The sequence below is a fragment of the Rhinoderma darwinii genome, chromosome 13, assembly GCF_050947455.1.
Source record: "Rhinoderma darwinii isolate aRhiDar2 chromosome 13, aRhiDar2.hap1, whole genome shotgun sequence".
Lineage (NCBI taxonomy): Eukaryota > Metazoa > Chordata > Amphibia > Anura > Rhinodermatidae > Rhinoderma > Rhinoderma darwinii.
The window spans coordinates 61860542-61886937 of record NC_134699.1 but is presented as its reverse complement, the minus strand read 5'-3'; the positions used below and the strand labels follow the sequence as shown (position 1 = coordinate 61886937).

General features: G+C 43.1%; 1 long non-coding RNA gene across 2 annotated transcripts in view; it reads left to right on the top strand.

Moving 5' to 3' along the window:
* Positions 1 to 26025, top strand: part of LOC142665926 (uncharacterized) — a 133425-nt gene extending 107400 nt beyond the window's left edge. For both annotated transcript variants that reach the window (XR_012851600.1, XR_012851601.1), the window contains exon 3: positions 24707 to 26025. This is a non-coding gene — a long non-coding RNA (uncharacterized LOC142665926). The remainder of the gene's footprint in view (positions 1 to 24706) is intronic.
* The last annotated feature ends 371 nt before the right edge of the window (positions 26026 to 26396 follow it).

The following is a 26396-nucleotide window of genomic DNA, read 5'->3' as shown; positions in this document are numbered from 1 at the left end:
TACTCCATTCTAGTGGAGATGGCAGGATTTTTGACAGGGGACATTGATATGGATAAATGGGTGCATGATGCTAAAGAGGTATTTTCGGAGAATGAAATTGTGTCGTCCACCCAGAGTTTTAGTATTACGGCTTCCTTTCGCCAACTCACAAAAGCCTATAAAGATCATCTTAGATCATGGTGGGAGGTTCAAACGTTGGAAACATATATTAAAAATCAGATCGTCCCAAGAGGTTTGAGGATCTCATTGACTCCTGCAGCGAGAATTAGATCACCTGATTTTCTCAAAAAATGGGAAAAGGAGTCAATTGAATCTTCGTTGAGATTCATGGGAATATTGCTGGAGGAGGAAAAAAACTGCTTAGTCAGGAGCACACAGGAATTGAAAGATGGTATTAATCTGGTACACAAATTTGTGAGTAATCAAGAGTATGAGAGGAAAGAGACTGTTTTACAACAGACAGTGGAAAAGTTTATCAGTAACATTAAGGAAAGAAAACATTTTCAGTTCGTGCGCGATACTCTCGATTTCAAAGAGGGTAGAATATTTGACTATAGTATAAGAACTGGTGCGTCCCATGAAGTGGACACAGATGTGTCCTCCTCCGAGCAAGAATTTTCTGACTCAGAGCATTTTAAAAACCACCCCAGACGACAACGGGGAGGGATGGAGTCAGGCAGATATGTTAACCGCGGTAACCAAAGAGGTAGGGGCAGAGGAAAAGCAGCCAATCGGGGTGGTTTTTTATCCAAGAGCCACCCTATCTCAGAGTACCTCTTGAGGGACAGAAGGGAGGTTTAAGATCAGGACCTCCAGTATCTAGGGATGAATCCCAGGTGATTAATTTGTCCTCCCGAACGTTATCTGCGGAGGAACTGGGCATCCTTAGTAAGGGACTATCATTTGTCCCTACCAATAGGTTTGATTTGTTTCAATGGGTTAAGGATCTTAACCTGTTTGCACGTAAACTCAAATGGAAGAAGTTCTTCAAGACACATGACCAACGTCAATGTACTGAACTGGGGATTATGGAAGAGGATTTACCAAACCTCAGGCTGTTGGAGGGTCTATGGGAAGAAAGTCACAGGGAAGAGGGTAAGGGTCCCTTTACCACACTTAGGGTACCCTCGACGAAATTTGCTCCCCTGAATGACAACACCCCGATCGATGTTTTCGTTAAAGTAGTGGAGGACCAACTCAGATTACTCGATCATTCCAGGCCTTCTGGTTTCAATACAACACAAGATGAAATGGTCGCTTTACGATCACTTGAGGGTGATGACACTATCATAATAAAGCCCTCTGATAAGGGTGGTAATGTTGTGGTAATGGACCGCACGAGATATAGCATGATGTGCTACCAGATATTAAATGACCATCAATGTTATAAAGTGTTGGAATCCGATCCTTCCATAATTTTCAGAAATCAATTGAAATGTATCCTGAGCTCAGCCAAATGCCTCAGCCTAATTAGTGAGAAGGAAATGGCGTTTATGCTGCCCGATTTTCCACAGACGGCCACCTTCTATTGTCTCCCAAAAATGCACAAAGGGACTAAGCCACTGAAGGGTAGGCCAATTGTGTCAGGAATCGACAGCCTGTCTCAAAATGCAAGCATCTACATCGACCAGATTCTTAGACCTTTTGTGGTGTCCCTTCCTTCATATGTAAGGGACACTATGGATGTCTTGCGTAAGCTTGAAGGCATACGCTGCGATCAGGATGTCCTATTGGCATCACTTGATGTGGAAGCCCTATATAGCTCCATTCCTCATGATCAGGGGTGTGTAGCTGTCGAATACTTTCTGAAGGGTAAGGGCACACAGTTTCAGACTCACAACGAGTTTGTTGTAATATTGCTTAGGTTTATTCTAGAGCATAATTCTTTTATCTTTGACCAGAAAACGTACCATCAACTCAGGGGTGTGGCTATGGGAAGCCCCTGTGCTCCCACATATGCCAATTTGTACTTGGGCTGGTGGGAGCATGAAACTGTCTTTAATGATGGAATGGAAAAATGGACATCGTGCATCGTGCTATGGCTGAGATTTATAGACGATATCCTGATCCTCTGGAAAGGTACCAAGGCACAATTTGAGGAATTTGTGGCGACTCTTAATGTAAACAATCTGGGCTTATTTTTTACTTGTGAGATCAATGACAACAAGATCACGTTTCTTGATATTTTGATCTCGAAAACACCATCTGGGAACATCCAAACCAACATGTTCCGTAAAAAGACTGCCACTAATAGTCTCCTCAGATGGGAAAGCTGCCATCCAGCTAACCTTAAACGTGGAATACCCAAGGGCCAGTTCCTGAGGGCGAGACGCAACTGTTCCACTATATCAGACTATAAAATGTCAGCGAGGGAACTGGAGGACAGGTTTAGACGGAGAGGATATCCGAAACATGTTCTCAAACAGGCCTATCAAAATGCACTTGGATGCAACCGAAATGATCTTCTTAACCCCAAATCACGTTTGAAGGATGATGACACTATACGGATCATTGGTACTTACGACTCTGCTAGTAAGGAGGTTAGAGAAATCCTGCAGAGATATTGGGGAATTTTGCAAGCTGACCCTGACGTTGGTAATCTGGTAGGGGACTCTCCCTTTATAACATACAAAAGAGGGCGCAATATAAAAGATCATCTTGTGCATAGCCACATGAGCACACAAAACAAACCAAACACCTGGTTGGACAGGGGGTTCAATGGGAGTTACAGATGTGGCTCATGTAAGGCATGCGACTCGATTTTGTGCAGTAAAAATTTCAAAAGCACCAAGACTGGCAGGGTGTTTGACAATAGGTCCTATATTAACTGTAAGACCAAAGGTGTAGTTTATCTGATCACATGTGGCTGCCAATTACAGTATATAGGCAAAACGAAGAGAGAATTTAGAAGGAGGATTAGGGACCACATTGGGGATATAAGGAGAAAGGATGATACTCCGGTGTCGCGGCATGTATGGGAATGCCATAATGGTGACTCCTTGACATTGAAATTTCAAGGGATTGAACACGTTAAACCTTTGGCGAGAGGTGGTGATCATGATAAGAAGATCTTACAAAAAGAAGCGCAGTGGATCTTTCGTATGCAAACTATGAGTCCCGCCGGTTTAAATGAAAAGATCTCATATGCATGCTTTCTGTGAGCATAACATCAAAGAAATCTATTTCCTTTGTTTACTTTTTCCCCCCATGTGGGTGGTGGTATGTGTGGCACAACTATGCACCTGACCTCCCCTAACAGTATCATCTGTGTGTTTTCACATTAAACTACTGCTGACCCCTGTTCACACTGTTAGAGGACTCATATGCGGTTTTTTCTCTAACTGATTCATTGAATATGTGATATTACGTTTAACTAAATTTGGGGCGTCTGTGTACAGCCTAAACTGTGTCTAGTTTAATGAACGACCCTAAACTGTACCTACTACGTTCCGACAGTATTACACTCTGTGTGAGTTATGATGATCAAAAAGGGCAAGAATTCCATCCTTGATCGGAGTGTGTATCATTATGAGGTTTTTCCGATAGGAGTTTTGAGGATGGTCTGTGGATCATCATGATATTACAAATCTTTGGCATCTCTACCTATTACATGTCTGTCCCGTAATCTGTGTTTATCCGCTTCAGGTCTCCAGGGTTACGAAGGACGCTTTATCGTCACACTTCAGCCTGATTGGCTGGGCTGTTTGGGGGCTCGCCACAGTCCGGATACGTCACTGCTGGGACGTGTCTTTGTCTGATTGGTGGTGGGCTGACAGCCTCGTCAGTGCAGGGGGAGGGCTCTAGCCCTTCATATGCTCCCAGTCTCGCCGGCTCGTGTGCGGCCATTTGTATTAGAGTCGTGCACGAGCCGGGAGAAATAAATGTTAGCACGAAATTGTGCTTAACCGGCATCAACTTTAACAATCCCTGATGATGTGTCACACCTACCAGTGACATTGAAACGCGTAGGGTTGTCCTAATTAATGCAGCGGTGGTTCGGAGAATTGTCCAAGATTAGTCCGTCAACAGGACTAACTCTTCTCTCTGACCACTTGTTGTGAGCCCGGTGGGCTGGAATTATTTTCTCTCAGCAAGTTGCTGTCAGGGCTGTATACTATAAGAGGAGAGTCTCACCACCTCCTATCCCTGACTACCTTGTCTGAGCCTGAATATATGTCACTATTGGGCTATATGAGCCATATTTTATAATATATTAATAAAATTCAATTTTAATCGTTCTAATCAGGCAGTCAATCTATCTATTCAGTGAACGACATTTACATTACCATTAAGTGGATTCATCATACTAATATACTCCATTCTAGTGGAGATGGCAGGATTTTTGACAGGGGACATTGATATGGATAAATGGGTGCATGATGCTAAAGAGGTATTTTCGGAGAATGAAATTGTGTCGTCCACCCAGAGTTTTAGTATTACGGCTTCCTTTCGCCAACTCACAAAAGCCTATAAAGATCATCTTAGATCATGGTGGGAGGTTCAAACGTTGGAAACATATATTAAAAATCAGATCGTCCCAAGAGGTTTGAGGATCTCATTGACTCCTGCAGCGAGAATTAGATCACCTGATTTTCTCAAAAAATGGGAAAAGGAGTCAATTGAATCTTCGTTGAGATTCATGGGAATATTGCTGGAGGAGGAAAAAAACTGCTTAGTCAGGAGCACACAGGAATTGAAAGATGGTATTAATCTGGTACACAAATTTGTGAGTAATCAAGAGTATGAGAGGAAAGAGACTGTTTTACAACAGACAGTGGAAAAGTTTATCAGTAACATTAAGGAAAGAAAACATTTTCAGTTCGTGCGCGATACTCTCGATTTCAAAGAGGGTAGAATATTTGACTATAGTATAAGAACTGGTGCGTCCCATGAAGTGGACACAGATGTGTCCTCCTCCGAGCAAGAATTTTCTGACTCAGAGCATTTTAAAAACCACCCCAGACGACAACGGGGAGGGATGGAGTCAGGCAGATATGTTAACCGCGGTAACCAAAGAGGTAGGGGCAGAGGAAAAGCAGCCAATCGGGGTGGTTTTTTATCCAAGAGCCACCCTATCTCAGAGTACCTCTTGAGGGACAGAAGGGAGGTTTAAGATCAGGACCTCCAGTATCTAGGGATGAATCCCAGGTGATTAATTTGTCCTCCCGAACGTTATCTGCGGAGGAACTGGGCATCCTTAGTAAGGGACTATCATTTGTCCCTACCAATAGGTTTGATTTGTTTCAATGGGTTAAGGATCTTAACCTGTTTGCACGTAAACTCAAATGGAAGAAGTTCTTCAAGACACATGACCAACGTCAATGTACTGAACTGGGGATTATGGAAGAGGATTTACCAAACCTCAGGCTGTTGGAGGGTCTATGGGAAGAAAGTCACAGGGAAGAGGGTAAGGGTCCCTTTACCACACTTAGGGTACCCTCGACGAAATTTGCTCCCCTGAATGACAACACCCCGATCGATGTTTTCGTTAAAGTAGTGGAGGACCAACTCAGATTACTCGATCATTCCAGGCCTTCTGGTTTCAATACAACACAAGATGAAATGGTCGCTTTACGATCACTTGAGGGTGATGACACTATCATAATAAAGCCCTCTGATAAGGGTGGTAATGTTGTGGTAATGGACCGCACGAGATATAGCATGATGTGCTACCAGATATTAAATGACCATCAATGTTATAAAGTGTTGGAATCCGATCCTTCCATAATTTTCAGAAATCAATTGAAATGTATCCTGAGCTCAGCCAAATGCCTCAGCCTAATTAGTGAGAAGGAAATGGCGTTTATGCTGCCCGATTTTCCACAGACGGCCACCTTCTATTGTCTCCCAAAAATGCACAAAGGGACTAAGCCACTGAAGGGTAGGCCAATTGTGTCAGGAATCGACAGCCTGTCTCAAAATGCAAGCATCTACATCGACCAGATTCTTAGACCTTTTGTGGTGTCCCTTCCTTCATATGTAAGGGACACTATGGATGTCTTGCGTAAGCTTGAAGGCATACGCTGCGATCAGGATGTCCTATTGGCATCACTTGATGTGGAAGCCCTATATAGCTCCATTCCTCATGATCAGGGGTGTGTAGCTGTCGAATACTTTCTGAAGGGTAAGGGCACACAGTTTCAGACTCACAACGAGTTTGTTGTAATATTGCTTAGGTTTATTCTAGAGCATAATTCTTTTATCTTTGACCAGAAAACGTACCATCAACTCAGGGGTGTGGCTATGGGAAGCCCCTGTGCTCCCACATATGCCAATTTGTACTTGGGCTGGTGGGAGCATGAAACTGTCTTTAATGATGGAATGGAAAAATGGACATCGTGCATCGTGCTATGGCTGAGATTTATAGACGATATCCTGATCCTCTGGAAAGGTACCAAGGCACAATTTGAGGAATTTGTGGCGACTCTTAATGTAAACAATCTGGGCTTATTTTTTACTTGTGAGATCAATGACAACAAGATCACGTTTCTTGATATTTTGATCTCGAAAACACCATCTGGGAACATCCAAACCAACATGTTCCGTAAAAAGACTGCCACTAATAGTCTCCTCAGATGGGAAAGCTGCCATCCAGCTAACCTTAAACGTGGAATACCCAAGGGCCAGTTCCTGAGGGCGAGACGCAACTGTTCCACTATATCAGACTATAAAATGTCAGCGAGGGAACTGGAGGACAGGTTTAGACGGAGAGGATATCCGAAACATGTTCTCAAACAGGCCTATCAAAATGCACTTGGATGCAACCGAAATGATCTTCTTAACCCCAAATCACGTTTGAAGGATGATGACACTATACGGATCATTGGTACTTACGACTCTGCTAGTAAGGAGGTTAGAGAAATCCTGCAGAGATATTGGGGAATTTTGCAAGCTGACCCTGACGTTGGTAATCTGGTAGGGGACTCTCCCTTTATAACATACAAAAGAGGGCGCAATATAAAAGATCATCTTGTGCATAGCCACATGAGCACACAAAACAAACCAAACACCTGGTTGGACAGGGGGTTCAATGGGAGTTACAGATGTGGCTCATGTAAGGCATGCGACTCGATTTTGTGCAGTAAAAATTTCAAAAGCACCAAGACTGGCAGGGTGTTTGACAATAGGTCCTATATTAACTGTAAGACCAAAGGTGTAGTTTATCTGATCACATGTGGCTGCCAATTACAGTATATAGGCAAAACGAAGAGAGAATTTAGAAGGAGGATTAGGGACCACATTGGGGATATAAGGAGAAAGGATGATACTCCGGTGTCGCGGCATGTATGGGAATGCCATAATGGTGACTCCTTGACATTGAAATTTCAAGGGATTGAACACGTTAAACCTTTGGCGAGAGGTGGTGATCATGATAAGAAGATCTTACAAAAAGAAGCGCAGTGGATCTTTCGTATGCAAACTATGAGTCCCGCCGGTTTAAATGAAAAGATCTCATATGCATGCTTTCTGTGAGCATAACATCAAAGAAATCTATTTCCTTTGTTTACTTTTTCCCCCCATGTGGGTGGTGGTATGTGTGGCACAACTATGCACCTGACCTCCCCTAACAGTATCATCTGTGTGTTTTCACATTAAACTACTGCTGACCCCTGTTCACACTGTTAGAGGACTCATATGCGGTTTTTTCTCTAACTGATTCATTGAATATGTGATATTACGTTTAACTAAATTTGGGGCGTCTGTGTACAGCCTAAACTGTGTCTAGTTTAATGAACGACCCTAAACTGTACCTACTACGTTCCGACAGTATTACACTCTGTGTGAGTTATGATGATCAAAAAGGGCAAGAATTCCATCCTTGATCGGAGTGTGTATCATTATGAGGTTTTTCCGATAGGAGTTTTGAGGATGGTCTGTGGATCATCATGATATTACAAATCTTTGGCATCTCTACCTATTACATGTCTGTCCCGTAATCTGTGTTTATCCGCTTCAGGTCTCCAGGGTTACGAAGGACGCTTTATCGTCACACTTCAGCCTGATTGGCTGGGCTGTTTGGGGGCTCGCCACAGTCCGGATACGTCACTGCTGGGACGTGTCTTTGTCTGATTGGTGGTGGGCTGACAGCCTCGTCAGTGCAGGGGGAGGGCTCTAGCCCTTCATATGCTCCCAGTCTCGCCGGCTCGTGTGCGGCCATTTGTATTAGAGTCGTGCACGAGCCGGGAGAAATAAATGTTAGCACGAAATTGTGCTTAACCGGCATCAACTTTAACAATCCCTGATGATGTGTCACACCTACCAGTGACATTGAAACGCGTAGGGTTGTCCTAATTAATGCAGCGGTGGTTCGGAGAATTGTCCAAGATTAGTCCGTCAACAGGACTAACTCTTCTCTCTGACCACTTGTTGTGAGCCCGGTGGGCTGGAATTATTTTCTCTCAGCAAGTTGCTGTCAGGGCTGTATACTATAAGAGGAGAGTCTCACCACCTCCTATCCCTGACTACCTTGTCTGAGCCTGAATATATGTCACTATTGGGCTATATGAGCCATATTTTATAATATATTAATAAAATTCAATTTTAATCGTTCTAATCAGGCAGTCAATCTATCTATTCAGTGAACGACATTTACATTACCATTAAGTGGATTCATCATACTAATATACTCCATTCTAGTGGAGATGGCAGGATTTTTGACAGGGGACATTGATATGGATAAATGGGTGCATGATGCTAAAGAGGTATTTTCGGAGAATGAAATTGTGTCGTCCACCCAGAGTTTTAGTATTACGGCTTCCTTTCGCCAACTCACAAAAGCCTATAAAGATCATCTTAGATCATGGTGGGAGGTTCAAACGTTGGAAACATATATTAAAAATCAGATCGTCCCAAGAGGTTTGAGGATCTCATTGACTCCTGCAGCGAGAATTAGATCACCTGATTTTCTCAAAAAATGGGAAAAGGAGTCAATTGAATCTTCGTTGAGATTCATGGGAATATTGCTGGAGGAGGAAAAAAACTGCTTAGTCAGGAGCACACAGGAATTGAAAGATGGTATTAATCTGGTACACAAATTTGTGAGTAATCAAGAGTATGAGAGGAAAGAGACTGTTTTACAACAGACAGTGGAAAAGTTTATCAGTAACATTAAGGAAAGAAAACATTTTCAGTTCGTGCGCGATACTCTCGATTTCAAAGAGGGTAGAATATTTGACTATAGTATAAGAACTGGTGCGTCCCATGAAGTGGACACAGATGTGTCCTCCTCCGAGCAAGAATTTTCTGACTCAGAGCATTTTAAAAACCACCCCAGACGACAACGGGGAGGGATGGAGTCAGGCAGATATGTTAACCGCGGTAACCAAAGAGGTAGGGGCAGAGGAAAAGCAGCCAATCGGGGTGGTTTTTTATCCAAGAGCCACCCTATCTCAGAGTACCTCTTGAGGGACAGAAGGGAGGTTTAAGATCAGGACCTCCAGTATCTAGGGATGAATCCCAGGTGATTAATTTGTCCTCCCGAACGTTATCTGCGGAGGAACTGGGCATCCTTAGTAAGGGACTATCATTTGTCCCTACCAATAGGTTTGATTTGTTTCAATGGGTTAAGGATCTTAACCTGTTTGCACGTAAACTCAAATGGAAGAAGTTCTTCAAGACACATGACCAACGTCAATGTACTGAACTGGGGATTATGGAAGAGGATTTACCAAACCTCAGGCTGTTGGAGGGTCTATGGGAAGAAAGTCACAGGGAAGAGGGTAAGGGTCCCTTTACCACACTTAGGGTACCCTCGACGAAATTTGCTCCCCTGAATGACAACACCCCGATCGATGTTTTCGTTAAAGTAGTGGAGGACCAACTCAGATTACTCGATCATTCCAGGCCTTCTGGTTTCAATACAACACAAGATGAAATGGTCGCTTTACGATCACTTGAGGGTGATGACACTATCATAATAAAGCCCTCTGATAAGGGTGGTAATGTTGTGGTAATGGACCGCACGAGATATAGCATGATGTGCTACCAGATATTAAATGACCATCAATGTTATAAAGTGTTGGAATCCGATCCTTCCATAATTTTCAGAAATCAATTGAAATGTATCCTGAGCTCAGCCAAATGCCTCAGCCTAATTAGTGAGAAGGAAATGGCGTTTATGCTGCCCGATTTTCCACAGACGGCCACCTTCTATTGTCTCCCAAAAATGCACAAAGGGACTAAGCCACTGAAGGGTAGGCCAATTGTGTCAGGAATCGACAGCCTGTCTCAAAATGCAAGCATCTACATCGACCAGATTCTTAGACCTTTTGTGGTGTCCCTTCCTTCATATGTAAGGGACACTATGGATGTCTTGCGTAAGCTTGAAGGCATACGCTGCGATCAGGATGTCCTATTGGCATCACTTGATGTGGAAGCCCTATATAGCTCCATTCCTCATGATCAGGGGTGTGTAGCTGTCGAATACTTTCTGAAGGGTAAGGGCACACAGTTTCAGACTCACAACGAGTTTGTTGTAATATTGCTTAGGTTTATTCTAGAGCATAATTCTTTTATCTTTGACCAGAAAACGTACCATCAACTCAGGGGTGTGGCTATGGGAAGCCCCTGTGCTCCCACATATGCCAATTTGTACTTGGGCTGGTGGGAGCATGAAACTGTCTTTAATGATGGAATGGAAAAATGGACATCGTGCATCGTGCTATGGCTGAGATTTATAGACGATATCCTGATCCTCTGGAAAGGTACCAAGGCACAATTTGAGGAATTTGTGGCGACTCTTAATGTAAACAATCTGGGCTTATTTTTTACTTGTGAGATCAATGACAACAAGATCACGTTTCTTGATATTTTGATCTCGAAAACACCATCTGGGAACATCCAAACCAACATGTTCCGTAAAAAGACTGCCACTAATAGTCTCCTCAGATGGGAAAGCTGCCATCCAGCTAACCTTAAACGTGGAATACCCAAGGGCCAGTTCCTGAGGGCGAGACGCAACTGTTCCACTATATCAGACTATAAAATGTCAGCGAGGGAACTGGAGGACAGGTTTAGACGGAGAGGATATCCGAAACATGTTCTCAAACAGGCCTATCAAAATGCACTTGGATGCAACCGAAATGATCTTCTTAACCCCAAATCACGTTTGAAGGATGATGACACTATACGGATCATTGGTACTTACGACTCTGCTAGTAAGGAGGTTAGAGAAATCCTGCAGAGATATTGGGGAATTTTGCAAGCTGACCCTGACGTTGGTAATCTGGTAGGGGACTCTCCCTTTATAACATACAAAAGAGGGCGCAATATAAAAGATCATCTTGTGCATAGCCACATGAGCACACAAAACAAACCAAACACCTGGTTGGACAGGGGGTTCAATGGGAGTTACAGATGTGGCTCATGTAAGGCATGCGACTCGATTTTGTGCAGTAAAAATTTCAAAAGCACCAAGACTGGCAGGGTGTTTGACAATAGGTCCTATATTAACTGTAAGACCAAAGGTGTAGTTTATCTGATCACATGTGGCTGCCAATTACAGTATATAGGCAAAACGAAGAGAGAATTTAGAAGGAGGATTAGGGACCACATTGGGGATATAAGGAGAAAGGATGATACTCCGGTGTCGCGGCATGTATGGGAATGCCATAATGGTGACTCCTTGACATTGAAATTTCAAGGGATTGAACACGTTAAACCTTTGGCGAGAGGTGGTGATCATGATAAGAAGATCTTACAAAAAGAAGCGCAGTGGATCTTTCGTATGCAAACTATGAGTCCCGCCGGTTTAAATGAAAAGATCTCATATGCATGCTTTCTGTGAGCATAACATCAAAGAAATCTATTTCCTTTGTTTACTTTTTCCCCCCATGTGGGTGGTGGTATGTGTGGCACAACTATGCACCTGACCTCCCCTAACAGTATCATCTGTGTGTTTTCACATTAAACTACTGCTGACCCCTGTTCACACTGTTAGAGGACTCATATGCGGTTTTTTCTCTAACTGATTCATTGAATATGTGATATTACGTTTAACTAAATTTGGGGCGTCTGTGTACAGCCTAAACTGTGTCTAGTTTAATGAACGACCCTAAACTGTACCTACTACGTTCCGACAGTATTACACTCTGTGTGAGTTATGATGATCAAAAAGGGCAAGAATTCCATCCTTGATCGGAGTGTGTATCATTATGAGGTTTTTCCGATAGGAGTTTTGAGGATGGTCTGTGGATCATCATGATATTACAAATCTTTGGCATCTCTACCTATTACATGTCTGTCCCGTAATCTGTGTTTATCCGCTTCAGGTCTCCAGGGTTACGAAGGACGCTTTATCGTCACACTTCAGCCTGATTGGCTGGGCTGTTTGGGGGCTCGCCACAGTCCGGATACGTCACTGCTGGGACGTGTCTTTGTCTGATTGGTGGTGGGCTGACAGCCTCGTCAGTGCAGGGGGAGGGCTCTAGCCCTTCATATGCTCCCAGTCTCGCCGGCTCGTGTGCGGCCATTTGTATTAGAGTCGTGCACGAGCCGGGAGAAATAAATGTTAGCACGAAATTGTGCTTAACCGGCATCAACTTTAACAATCCCTGATGATGTGTCACACCTACCAGTGACATTGAAACGCGTAGGGTTGTCCTAATTAATGCAGCGGTGGTTCGGAGAATTGTCCAAGATTAGTCCGTCAACAGGACTAACTCTTCTCTCTGACCACTTGTTGTGAGCCCGGTGGGCTGGAATTATTTTCTCTCAGCAAGTTGCTGTCAGGGCTGTATACTATAAGAGGAGAGTCTCACCACCTCCTATCCCTGACTACCTTGTCTGAGCCTGAATATATGTCACTATTGGGCTATATGAGCCATATTTTATAATATATTAATAAAATTCAATTTTAATCGTTCTAATCAGGCAGTCAATCTATACCTCAGTAAGGGTTAAAATGTATTTTTATTTTCAGAAATTGGCCCCTAAGGACAGTTTCCTACTCCCATCCATCAAACCAGCTGTTACATTAGGTTTCATCTTCTTTTTAAAGCCAACTATCCTGCGTACAGGACAAGTGTCATCATTACATGGCAGGCTGTGCCTCCAGGGAAGTAAGGTCAGTCTGCTGTTCTAAAGGCGTGAGCCTCGTTGGAGACTAGAGTTTTGTTTTTGTTGTTAGTGACAAGGATCTTAGTTTACAACAATATTCAAGTGATGTGTGTTATACGTCCCCCAGGACTCGGGAATGGTTCTTGTATTAGCAAATTTTATTAAATAAATTATCCTTGTACTGAATGTCTATCATTAGTGCTCATACAGTGACAGGGTCTTTTATATAATTATACTTTCTGCATATCCTATATCAAAACAAGACCGCTTGTCACATTGAACAAGACCTCATTTTTTTATTTCGTTGTCCGACTAGAGCTACAAAAATGTTAATTTGGTCGACCTCAACCTATTTTCATTCGTCTTTTGGGCCATAAGTAGGTAATAGAGTAATGGAGAAGACCCGATTGATTTCAGTGGGGGCCAGGTCATTCTTCTGCAGCATCGTTGTAGAAACAAAATGTGTACCCAGTGGCCGATTCCCTCGGAAATAGGTGTCCGGGAGCATGGCTGAGCTGGGTTAGACTGCGGAGGGGTAACAGCGCTTACCCTTAGTGGACTCTCAGTATGGACCACCATGATCAGAAAGTGATGGCATATCAGTGGATATGGTAAATGTTGCACAATGTAATATTCAAACCCCAAGTTAACAGAAGGTGGAAGACTCTTTGTACTATTCTGGTTTGACTAAATACACCAAATATATCTACATGACTTGTAGATATACAAAAAACAAGGGGGCACTCCCTCCGTCTGGAGAAAAAAAGGTTCAAGCTGCAGAGGCGACAAGGCTTCTTTACTGTGAGAACTGTGAATCTATGGAATAGCCTACCGCAGGAGCCGTCACAGCAGGGACAGGAGATGGCTTTAAAAAATGGTTAGATAATTTCCTAGAACAAAAAAATATTAGCTCCTATGTGTAGAAATTTTTTCCTTCCCTTTTCCCTTCCCTTGGTTGAACTTGATGGACATGTGTCTTTTTTCAGCCGTACTAACTATGTAACTATGTAACTATGTAACTATGTATGAATGCATTTACATCAATGGGACAGTAATTACTCAGGATATCTTTATTGATTTAGTATAAGTGGCAGGAGGGTACAACAGGGCACTAGTACTTATGTGATGCATTATACGAATAATGCCCCATTTCAAAAAAATAAAAATATATATTTAGGATGTTGTCAGTTGGAGGAAAAATGAAGAAATTAACGTATCTTTGTATGGTGTACATTTGCATTTTTGTATACATTATTCCAAAATCCTCACGTGTTTCATCATTGTGTCACCTAGATTACACCGTGTCACCCATCTATACATAGAGTAAATTCACTGTTAATAGACTCTTAGGCACAGGGGCATAGCTAGGGGGGCCAGGGAGGGCATGTGTCCCGGGCGCAACTGGGAGATAAGGTAGGGGAGCGCCGGGCACAGAAACAATTAAATACTCCTCCTGGAGCAGAATCCCGACGGACGTCACTATCCATAGTTGGACCCGGACGTCAGTGGCTCCTCTGAAGCGGAATCCCCGTTGCCAACGCTCTGGCAGGGGATTCCGCTCCAGGAGTAGCCCCTGACGTCACTTTCCATGTATGGACAGTGACATCAGTAACATCACTGTCTATATATGAACAGTAGCATCGAGGAGCGGAATCCCCAGCCTATGCTATGGCTGGGGATTCCACTATCTACAGGGGTGCAGGGGGTAGCGCTATCTACGGGGACAGTCGGGCTATCTTCAAGGGGGGTCTGGTACCATCTACATGGGCACTGTGGCACTATATAGGGGCACTATCTACATGGGCACTGTAGCACTAGGGGCATTATACTGTATTGGGGCATCTAAGGCAACATACTGTATGGGGGCATTATGGGGGAAGCCATCCGGCATTCTGCTGTATTGGGACAGTTTTGGAGGCATTAAGCACTATGGGGGCATTATACTGTATGGGGGTAGCTATGGAGGCATTATACTGTATGGGGGAGCTATAGGGGCATTATGCTGTCTGGGGGAATTCGAATGGGCATTATACTGCATGGGAGAATCTGTGTGGACAATATACTGTATGGGGGCATCTCTGTGGTCTTTATACTGTATGGGTGCATCTATGGGGGTATTATACTGTATAATGGCAGCTATGGGGGCATTATACTGTATGGTGACAGCTATGGGGGCATTACACTGTATGGTGACAGCTATGAGGGCATTACACTGTATGGTGACAGCTACGGGGCATTACACTGTATGGTGACAGCTACAGGGCATTACACTGTATGGTGGCAGCTATGGGGGCATTACACTGTGTGGTGGCAGCTATGGGGGCATTACACTGTGTGGTGGCAGCTATGGGGGCATTACACTGTGTGGTGGCAGCTATGGGGGCATTACACTGTATGGTGGCAGCTATGGGGGCATTACACTGTATGGTGGCAGCTATGGGGGCATTACACTGTATGGTGGCAGCTATGGGGGCATTACACTGTATGGTGGCAGCTATGGGGGCATTACACTGTATGGTGGCAGCTATGGGGGCATTACACTGTATGAAATTCCAATATTCAGTGTAAATAGTGTACGTTTATTGTTAATAATACGGTCCTGCCATTACACTGTATGGTGGCATTATACAGTGTGCAGGCAGCTAGAGGGCATTATATTGTGTGGGGGCAGCTAGAGGTAATTATACAGTGTTGCATCCCCCTTAGTGATGCTTGAAAGTTGGGAGGAATGCCCGGCTAAAGCGCTGCCGACGCTCTTCCCGGGTATTCCACTATTGGAGAAGCCCCTGACATCACTATCCATATTTGGACAGTGACGTCAGGGGCTCCTCTAGGGGCCTCCAATGGCGCCATCTACAGGGGGAGGGAAGTGTGTGTGGCAGGATCTACAAGGGGAGGGAGGTGAGTGTGCGTGGCCGGATCTACAAGGGGAGGGAGGTGCGTGGCCGGATCTACAAGGGGAGGGAAGTGCGTGTGTGTGGCACTATCTACAAGGGGAGGTGTGTGTGGCACGATCTACAAGGGAAGGTGTGTGTGTGGCACTATCTACAAGGGGAGGTGTGTGTGTGGCACTATCTACAAGGGGAGGTGTGTGTGGCACTATCTACAAGGGGAGATGTGTGTGTGGCACTATCTACAAGGGTAGGTGTGTGTGTGTGGCACGATCTAAAAGGGGAGGTGTGTGTGGCACTATCTACAAGAGGAGGCTGTTCATTATGTCACCATATATTCTCATTAGCCTCAGTTATACAATCAGTTTTAGTCAGACACACTGAACTCTATTACATCTCATTGATTAGTAGAGAAAGCAAACATGGCCCCGGGTGCTGGAGAATCTAGCTTGACCTATGCTTAGGCATTATAGTGAAAACCCCAGGTCTTACCTTTATTCAGTTATGCTGCCAGCTATAATGTTCACTATAAAGCCCATAGGAGAAGCAGCAAGCTACTTCCTCCCTCAGCATTCAACCACACTTTACTGGCATGTCTAAGGGAGATTGATGAAGGAGGATTTTCTCCCCATGGTTGTAGGGAGAACAGAGAGGGAGATGGGAAACCCCTCTAGATTACATACAAAAGGGCCCCCCATGAGAATTAATATGGTTTCTGCCAGACAGCCATTTCCTGTAGGAGTAACTAAAGGCAGATTTTTTTTTAGAAAGACTGCATGAAGGTGTAACTCCAGAATATCCAAAAATCTGAAGACAATACCTTTATATCCCTCAGTGTAAAACTAGTTCTACAGACACTATTGAGAAGCATCATCTCACTGTAATGGTATACTAAGGATAATAAGTGATTATGAATGCTGGTCTGTAGACAGTAATCTAGACAAATGTCACACTCTATTGACATTGACTGTCACCTTAAGTGGGTGTATCTTCTTAGAGGAGGGTAACATTTTAAATTTCCAGGACTTATCAGTCACATTACATGTCTAAAGAAGAATAATGAATGCCCAAAAGAATGAGGCTGTAGAGAGATTATAGAAACAATGAGGTCATCACAGCGATGGTGACAGATCATGGGAAGTGGTATTTATACAATTCTTATTATATAATGAGCAAAAACTCAATACACCCACACCCCGGGGGAATCTGTTCACAGCCGCAAACCCCATAAAGATCACCTACAACACCAAAACGGATAGATAGGAAACCACCCGGCGGGGCTGGGCTGGCAAGTGGACCATTGGGAGGTTGTTTTGGAGACATGTTTTTTATTTTTTTTACTATACACATTTATCTTTACTTCATTCAATTTGCAAGACGCAATGAGAGTGGGTTCTAGTGGTACAACTTTTTTGTTGAACGCTTCATAAGCACTAAGGATTTCTAGAGATTAAAGGTCCTGTTGTGGGCCGCGAAAATGAGCGCCTAACAGGACACCTCGTTTGCTCCTTTCACAAGGACCAATGATTGGTTATATATGGGGACCAGTCCTCATAACGACGGTTCGTCCCCATACATTTACATAATTTCGGCAGCGAATCTCCCTGTTTACACATGTGCTGCCAACAATGATAATATAATAGGCTGTATAAACTATACGATTAGCTGATGAACGAGCGTTGGCTCAGTTTACACAGGACAATGATCGGGAACGATCGCTCATATGAACGCTCGTTTGCCCGATTGTTGGTCCATGTAAAAGGCCCTAACTGACTTCTTAGGGTATGTTCACACGAGGGCGTCTGTAACGGCTGAAATTACGGGGATGTTTCAGCCTGAAAACATTCAGCCGTAATGGCATGTGCAGGCGCTTGAACGCCGCGTCCATTACGGACATAATTGGCGCTGCTATTCATTGGAGTCAATGAGTAACGGCTCCAATTACGCCCAAAGAAGTGACAGGTCACTTCTTTGACGCGGGCGTCTATTTACGCGCCGTCATTTGACAGCGACGCGTAAATATACGCCTCGTGTGAACAGACAAACGTCTGCCCATTGCTTTCAATGGGCAGATGTTTGTCAACGCTATTGAGGCGCTATTTTCGGTCGTAATTCGGGGCAAAAACGCCCGAATAACATCCGTAATTAGTGCGTGTGAACATACCCTTAGACTTGAGTGTCTGCTGCAGTCCACAAGATTACATGCAACTCAATGAATTCATTTGAACTGCAGCTGGAGCTCAATAGTTACAATTAATCAGTAGAACTACAAAAAGTCTAGGTGTAACCCTGGCCTTAAGGGAATACATATATTCGGTTTTCCAAGTTCCCTTTATTTATTCTAGTGATCATTGATCATAAATTTACATGGAAACCAATATTCTCATGGATTGGAAACGAAGACAACAAAAAACGAACAGCACTTAATGGGTGTGTTAAACCGTAATTGGTCACTGAACAGATGGAAGAACTAGAACAAATTATACTTTTGAAGACAAAAAATAGGAATATTATGAAAACCGCTTTACAGCTGTTGCAAAAAGACATCATTTCAAAGAACATAACTCAAAATTGCCCTTAATCTTAGGTAATTTATAGTTCATGGCCTTCTGAGAGGTAGAGCGTGGGTTGGGGGCAAATTAATCCCTTTAATTATGAGCTTGTTAGATGCAGTGTGTAATACTATGGAGGTGGTCCAGCCCGCTCTGCAGAGGAGCATTACTCACTACTAGAAGCCATACCTGGGAAGTGACTCAGGATGCTCCTAGGGCTAAGCTTGCGGCACCGGTCTCAGACAGGGCCGGCTATTAACAGATTACTTACTTACAGGGTGTTTGTGGAAATAAAGAATTAGACAGATGGAAAGGAAACCAGCCAGGGCCCTGTTTTCATGTACACAAAATTAAGAAGCCAGAGGTACAAGGTCTCTGCTGCCTCTTCTGTCCGACATACCAAGTCACATCTGGATCTAGGACACATTACATTTCAGACATTTTGTTCCCATATACAGGATATATAGATCTAATTTTGATAAAAGGGTAATATATATGCCTGGTTTAGGAATTCCTGCAAATTGTCCTGTAAAAAAATTAGGAGCAAGCAATGAATAAGGCCAGTACCATTGTTCCTCTATGACATCACCATCCAGTACTCCACCGAAGTGATATCATCATCTCAAGTCAAGATATCTAAAGTCCTCACTCACGTTTACCTATACTTGTATCAAGCCAAAACCATTCCGTGTGTACCCAAAATCCAACCTGAAGCATAAACAATCTTAAAATAATCTCAGTTATGTGTCTGCAAAAGCTGCTTATGCATCAATTAGAAACTGGGATTGCATTAGAATAGTTTCGTTCTAAATTTCCAAATTCTTAAAAGGGGTTGTCCACTTTGCATAATCCCTTTTTGTTAGGGGATCGTTCCATGATAAGCGAATAACAGGATGTCCTGCTGCTGAGAATCACAGTGATTAGCAGTGATCTGTAAGCGAAGACCGCAGTAGATGTTCAATTTCCCTGCAGCTCCACCGCACGGGAAATCAAGCATTACACATTTTCCATTGAAATAAAAGGACGGTCCTTGTAAAGCAAAGACGTGCCTTGTCCTCCAAAGCGAGAGGCGCTCTTTGTGGCCACTCTAAGCTCTGGCTAATAGATGAGCATCCTGATCGGAGGACCCCCCCTCCCCCTATTAACCAAGAATTCCCTAATAGGTAGTTGAGAATGGAATTTCTAATCCAGACAACAACTTTAACCACCTATACCTAAACCTTAAGAGCCTAAACCCAAAACAAAAATCCCACTCATCTCTTGCACTACTGAAAATTGTTGGTTATGTGGACCTAAACCAGACCCAGCATGAAAATATTCGGTCTTGTTCCCAGAATAATTGAACAGATACACAATGGTGCAACCAGTTTGTACCATGGAAGCTTCAGTTGAATAAAGGGACAACAACACGGTTACTACACAAACAGCATTGTGCTTAGACAAAAGAAAGGACTATGGATAACCATAAGTCAACGCCTGAAATGTATATATTTCTTGAATAAACTGTGTATCCAGAATTCAATATAAAAAAAACAACTAAATTTTACCCTATATAGGATGAACTAAGGAAAGGAAAAAATATCAGGAAATCTCATTGGGCAGTACCATACAATTACCGAATAGTAAAGGTAGAAAATCCAGAACACAGATGACACCATTTGGCTTTCTGTAACCTGCACAAGTGTGTCGTTCTTATAAACGGAGTATCCGCCTTCATACATATATTTTTTATAAAAATTAATGGCTTCACAATGTCCCTGGACATTCATTACTGTTCCCTAAGTCAACATCCTCTCCTTCTGATGTCCCGGAACTGTGCTAGATCAACACAGACTATCTCAAGGCTTGGCCACTTTTCCCTCTTCAGCTAAGTGTCAAATGAGTAAACCAGTTATGTCAACCAACTGGGCTTATGGGGGTCCATAACCTGCTACTCTGGATGGACAGGAATTAAAATATCCGAGACTGAGAAAGTTGAATAGAACATATATTTTTCTAGTAATTGGAGACTGACATGTGACAGTAATTTATCCAGAGCCTTCTGTTTCTCAATTTATTGAATCGATTGATATGCTGAACAAGCCCAGGGTGAGTGGTGCCCACAAAAGCACCCACCTGGGCATCAGACAGCCACAACAAATCCCTATACCCGTCACAGTGTTGGCTCACGTGTGCCCTTGGCTGACCGAGTCACAGTGGGGTGGTCTAACCCATCCTTGCTGGACAAGCATAGATTATGTTCACCTATATCAAAGTGAGCCTGCCCAAGCCCAGTGAGCCCTGGCATCTGCCCAGGTATGCCTGGTGCTGACGCCACTCCTGACCTGTCTTTATCCTGAGATTTTCATCGGATTTAGTGATTTTTGGGACTAAAAAAACGGTAACTGGTTGTGTCTATAACCACAACCCGTTTTAGAAAAATTATATTTAATAGAAAGTGCAATGAACCATTACCCATTATCTCAGTGAACCCAAGACCCCCGAATGACCCATGGGATTTCACAGAAACCACTTTTTTTTTAAAAACTTTAAAACCCCAAAATCTTAGGGATTTTTCTCTGCGGCGTTGCTTTTAGAACAGGTTCACTGCCTTCTGATAGCAATAACCCTACGGTGAGGTAGGGATCGAGTCCTCTTTTTGCCACTCCTGGTGATTATTGATCATCTCTAGACATGAGGGACCTCAATGTTTTTGGGAATGGGAGTATACCAGGTGTAATATTTCTACACCGAGCCTATTCTGAATTCTGGGTGCACCACTTACTAATGGGTCAATACTTTGAATATCTTCGTGTCTCTTCATAGTGAAGGTGGTATCCTTCACTTAAGTTTATTCGAGCTTACGTTTTAGAGTTTTTCTATACAGCTCAGCAGACAAAAACTGAAAACTTAGATAAATTAAAGAACATCTGACTTTATCCGCAATGCATTTGAGTTATGATGGAATCTAGGTTGCTATATACCAGCCCTTTAACTGTACACACTTCAAGTACAATCTTTAGCCAAGTGCCCTCGTTTCCTGGCAACCTGTAGGAAGCGCTTTTAATTTCCTTGTTTACTTGGGATTCTTTTCCTTTGTGTGAGCTGTCAGGTTGAGGGCTGGCCTCTTGTCTTTCTAAACAAACTGGAATGATGTGCGGGCTTCATTCCAACCACTCTGTTCAGAAGGTCCATGCACCTTGCGGTGGCCCCTTTGCTGTCCCCTTTAAAAATATATAAAATAATCCAATATCTCATATCAACTGTATGGATAAATCCTTAAAGGAACGGTGGCATCTGCTGTATGGAAGGCGTTAATTACTTTACACATAGGATTCAAAGCGAAGCAGAGACATCTGTAGTGTGAAACGTCTGTGAAACGGGTGGTGCATTAGAAATTAGGAAAAAAGGGTGAAATCTGTCCCCGATAAAGACACATTATCTGATATCTATCTCCATCTAGTCAACTTGTATTTAAAAATGGGATGTCATCATTTTAATTATCGCCTCACTTGGGGGGGGGGGGGTGAGTTATCCCACAATTTGCCATTCAATGATACGAAGTACACACTAGAAACAATCCAGATCTTAGACCTCATGAACACACATAGTACAGATCGGTTATATGGAGCCTATACTTACCTCTGTTTGCCTCTGACAGTACGTAGATGCATTAAGAGTTTTTCCTCTTACGGATGCCATCATATGCCTTATTACAGAAATACTCTAGAACAGAGGGCGGTAACCTGACGATCACCATCGGTTGCGGAGTAGATGGCAGCCAATCAGAGCAGCAGAATAAAGATTATTCTGCTGTCCGGACTACCCAGCTTACCGGTTGCCATGGAGCTAGAGCAGGAGACGGGTAATGACGCTTAACAGACTGCTCTGGCGCCAAAATGCTTCACAGTAACTATGGAATTTCAAGTCCAATATCAAGTTTTGATTGATTTATATAAAAAGTTCTTTAGAAAAATATTTTTTGGGCTGACATAGCAGGCTATTAAATGTTTTTTATCAATGGTAAAGGGCTATTCCCATCCTAGACCTTCCTGGCATATCTGCAGAATGTCCATGTCTGATAAGTGCAGGTCCCAGAGGGAGAGCCACATCTATCTCCAAAACGGGGGTCCCCTGAATTTGTCCTGCCCATTGAGGCAGCTGGGCGGAGAGTCAGTATAGAGGTGGCTGGGAATTACGGTAACAGCCGAGCACGCTGTGCTATGTTGTTTCCATAACTCCCATAGAAGTGAATGGAAGTTATGGAAACTGAACACCGCGAGCTCGGCTGTTCCCATAATCCTGTACAACTCTATACAGATTCTCCATCTGGATGCGCCAACCATAATGCACCTCACCGGGAGGGAAGGGTGAACCCCATTCCAGGGATAGGTGCGGGTCCTTAAGGGCATTTCCTGTAGATGGGAATACCCCTTTAAAATGAAGATACAAAAGGTGTCCGCTGGAATAGGCAAACACATTGTTTGAACAGTTTTTTCTTTCTCAGCAGGTCTTTTTTTGGTTCTTTATACAGCAACCTACAAAAACTTTCACATTATTCCCTTCTTGGTCCTGTCACAACTTGGTACCAAGTAGATCTCAAGACCCTCCCAAGTTACAACAGTAGATCTCCACCTCTCGATGGTTACCTACCCCTGCTCCAGAAACATTGCCTCATGTATTCTCACGAGGCACCATATGGCAGCACACAAGTGCCAACAGGTTTACCCCTGATGAGAGCCCTACAAGACACCAAGGGAGACTGGGCTTGATAATCATAATGGAAATCGAATAGGTTCCTCATTTTTGTATTTCAGTTATTTCACAAGATGAATGAGTTTTTTTGTTGTCGTGTTTCCTACCGATGGAGCTTTGCTGTTACATGGTGGTGTAAACTTGACAGCTGACACCGGTGTGGGAAAAGGAGTAATCATATAGCGGATAACATGTCCTCGAGTGGGGGAAAAAAAAAGGAGAGAACAGCCACCACTTGCTATAATGTAGAAACCATACTGACAGAGAATAGAACCAGCACAAAATCTTTACAAAGTACATATAACATTTTGACTGGATTCTCCCTTTATGTTAGAATACGTTTCTGGGATTTTAAAAAGGGAAAAGTGCCAGACATCATATTATTGTCCTCTACGGCAGATGGCATCAATAATGCACATAAATTCGTCAGTTATGTCGGGCACTAGTGCCATAATATTGTACAGAGATCAGTATTGCCTGATCAAACAAAAGTGGGGCTGTATTTTCGGTGCGGTTATTTAAATTTTGGAAATGCTTGAGGATGCTTTTGAAACCTGTGTCACTCTTAGGCCTAGTTCACATCACATAACGTCTAGTGTGTACATCGGTAGATGTATCCATAGGGCTCCATTGGCCTGATCTACACCAGAAGAGTGTCCTATTGGTCTCCGTCAGTCTAGTATACATCAGTATACCTTTTTTTTTTTTTAAGGCTGGAATATAGCATAGTAGGACTACGCTATTCCATCTTGAAAGATTCCTTAAAAAAATATATACAATTTTTTTGTGCAGTATACTTTTTTTTAGCATACTATAAGAGCCTATGGGTGATAGATGTTACTGCATGGCATCCATCACAGGTATACGTTAAACGGATACGTCAGGAAGCACCAGAGGTCACTGTCCATATATGAATAGTGATGTCAGGAGCTTTTCAATGCCGAAGTCCCTGGGCAGAGTATTGAAGCACTCTGGCCGCAGACTTTGGCACTGTTGAAGATTTTGACATCACTTTCCAAATACGGACAGTGACATCAAGGGCTTCTCCAGGGCAGAAATCCCCAGCCAGAGCATTGCTGACACTCTGGCCAGGGACTACGGCATCGTAAAACTTTTGACATCACTGTGGCTTCCCCAGGGCCGGAGTCCTGGGCAGAGCTCTCGCTATACTCTGGCTGAGGACTGCGGCATTGAAAAGCTTATAACATCGTTGCCCATTTATGGACAGTGACGTCAAGGGCTTCCCTAGGACCGGAGTTCCCTAGCCAGAGTGCTTCCGACGCCTTAGTCGGGGACACTGGTATTGTAGCTCCTGACACAGACAGTGATGTCAGGAGCAACGTATCCCACTGTATACCTATATGATAAGATATGTTTTAGCCTTAACATGATGTGAACATATGGCCTGAAATATCAATGTTGTCTACGAAACTTGAAAACAACACTGACAAACCTCTTTTTGTTTCCTTCTAGATTGGAGACCTAATATGGGTTCCGCAGTCTGGTCACATTAACTCTTTTCAAGAAGATTGAACATGATTGTACAGGAGAGCCAAGACTCAACCATAAGTTACAACCTTCACAAATGCAAGAAAAATTCCATGCTGAAAAATTCGAGGGGTGCACTTAAACTGGAGCGTTGGGAACCGTAATCACAGAATGGAGTATTATACATGCTCTTGAAGTTTACAATGGATGGAGGTCTACCACTACAGTATTGATCCTGAGCCACATTTGGTACTTGGGCCCCTTGCATGTGGCTCCCAAGCCGTTGTCAGCTGCAGATCCTATTGTAGGGAGGTCATATTACTAAAAGTTGACACAACGGTAAAAGCCATATTGCTTGGTCATATCTAGGCTTTTCCCTTTTAATATTTAGTGTGGCTGAACACCATTTATTGTCTTCAAACGTGGCTCATGACCTACAAAAGGTTGTGGACTTCTGCACTTCAGGATGGCTATCCACAGTACCTGGAACCGTCAAGCTCCTTACTGTCCCATAAAGACATGAAGAAATGGAGATGTTCTTGCAGAGATTAAAACAAGATCTACCCGTCTTCATATATCCTATATGCTGGATCCAAACTTGGACACCGATCTCCTCCATCAAGACCTCCTATCTACACTGTACATTGATCGCTATGATTTATAGACAATTTAAATAAATATTTAAACTAAAAAAAAAAAAAGTTAAAAATCTTTGTAACCTTTAACTTATTACTCCGCAAACAAAAAAGGAATTCAATACTTCGTACTTTGCTTAAACAATGTGAAATTAAATACAATTGACCTTTACGAACTGCGGTATACATATCACTTTAGTATCTAACCTCACATACATGATCCATACATGCATTGTGTTCTGCAGAATACCAGCATGGTAGATATTTGTTGGCATTTTGAGGGACGAATTATGCCCCATGAATGGCTCAACCTTGGTCATGCCAAGCAGCAGTAACTCTACAGTAAGGTTTACAGAATTTTTTGTCATAACTGACTGTACAGTTTCTTGATCTCCATTGATTGTGGTTAAATGGCTAACCAAAGTCAATATTATCATTGGCTGATCAGACGTTAGGTGCGTTGTTTGTGGAAGTCTACAGTTAGAGGTGAGATATTCTAATGAGGTAAAGGAGTGAAGACTAGAAATTTGCAACTCCAGTTAAGGCTTTATGATCCATGTATTTATTGTACGGTTTTCTACATTTTTTCCACAGTCATGTGACAACTACACCTCGCCGAGCATTAACAAACAATTGAACAGGACGAAAAAATAAATAAAAAAAGTGTTGTTTCACAGAATAAGGTTTTTATTCTTCAATAAATCATGAATGCAATATGTTGACTAGTAGTCAGGTAGTCAGATGCCAACTAAAGTTGAAAAAAAACCAAAAGTTGCACATAGCATAGTTAGTACATATATAGTTAGCCTAGGAGGCTCCTATATATGACTCATAGGAGGGGAAGCACCAATTGGACCCATATTTTCTCCCCATGGGCAGTGTGAGAGCCCAATAGTTACTTCCACAATTCCAAACAATGGAGGAGCAAAGACACCAAGAATCACAAGGAACATGTCTCCTCGAAAGGTTGGGAAGAGGGTGTAAGGCCTCATGCACACTTACATCACCGTTTTCACGGCCGTTTTTCACAGATCCGTGTG